The sequence below is a fragment of the Macaca mulatta genome, chromosome 10 (genome assembly GCF_049350105.2).
Source record: "Macaca mulatta isolate MMU2019108-1 chromosome 10, T2T-MMU8v2.0, whole genome shotgun sequence".
Classification (NCBI taxonomy): domain Eukaryota; kingdom Metazoa; phylum Chordata; class Mammalia; order Primates; family Cercopithecidae; genus Macaca; species Macaca mulatta.
This window is the reverse complement of record NC_133415.1, coordinates 21,818,581-21,819,751: the sequence shown is the minus strand read 5'-3', so window position 1 is coordinate 21,819,751 and position 1,171 is coordinate 21,818,581. Positions and strand designations below refer to the sequence as shown.

General features: G+C 55.3%; 1 protein-coding gene across 9 annotated transcripts in view; it reads right to left on the bottom strand.

Moving 5' to 3' along the window:
* Positions 1-1,171, bottom strand: part of ZMAT5 (zinc finger matrin-type 5) — a 31,441-nt gene that overhangs the window by 882 nt on the left and 29,388 nt on the right. The window lies entirely within an intron of this gene.

Genomic DNA, 1,171 nt, shown 5'->3' with positions numbered 1-1,171 from the left:
TGTTAACAGTGGTTCTATCTGAGTGGTGCCATTATGGGTGACTTTTTTACTCCTTTATACTTCTCAAAAGTTTTACAAGCACGCAAGCCTTTGAAATCAGAAAAAAATACTGTTTTTAAAAAGCCTCATTTCTCATGCTACTCACTGTCCTCCTCCTCAACGTCCACCCCGAGCCACCTCCCCTGGAACTCAGGGTCCATGTAAGCACTTGCCCTAGGAGAAGCATCCTCCATGCCCAGCCTGGGGCACCCTGCCAAGGCCCAGTGAGGGTCGCCCCCATTCTTCCTCCTGTCCCACACTCAGATTCTTCTGGCCTTGGGCCCCACCCAGGCTGCATCTCCAGGGCCACAGGGCCCTTCTCAGGTTTCAAAGTACTTTGAACCTTTGAGCACTCTGAACTCCCAACACCCCAGCTGCCTATAAACAACCTTTCTGGAAGGCAGAGCCTCGAAAACATGCAGACCTTTTGAGCCAGCAACCTCACCTCTGGGAACTGAGCCCAAGGGAATAGCGAGGTTGTGGGCAGCCACTGAGTTACAGCAATAGCCGTGAGACCTTCGTGTCCAGCTGTGGGGGACTCAGTACATGGGCACGTCCACAGCAGAGTGCCATGCAGCTGCCGCCAAAATTCAGGCAGGAACTCATCTGTCTTCCGCATAGGACTGGAGTTCTCAGAGGATGTATACCAGGGGATAGGGGTAGGGTATATTTGTACCCCAATGCGCAGGGCCAGGCCTGGTGCCAGGAGGCCACCCAGTGACTGTGGAACAACAAAACAGCAATGCTGAAAGATCTTACTGACCAGGTGCTATTCTGGGCCACACACCATGACCAACAGAAACCTTAAGAATCCTCAGGCAAACCCCATTTTATAGATGAGGAAACTGAGGTGCAAGGAGTCGGTCACGTGACCAAGTGACACCCTCGGGATGAGGCCTGAGGGCCTGGAATGCTAGCCCCACATCGGTTGCAGGCATGGCCCTCCCACTTCAGCTCCCTCTGCTCCGGCACACCCCCACACCCCAACATCCAGCCTTTAGGCAAGGTGAGGCCCTGGCAGCTCCTGGCAGGTTCAGGGGCCCAGTGGCCAGCCCTCTGCAGACAGAGAAGGGCTTGGGCCTGCTGAGAGGGGTTTGGAGAGGCCTCTGACCTCCGAGGGGCAGGTGGGGAG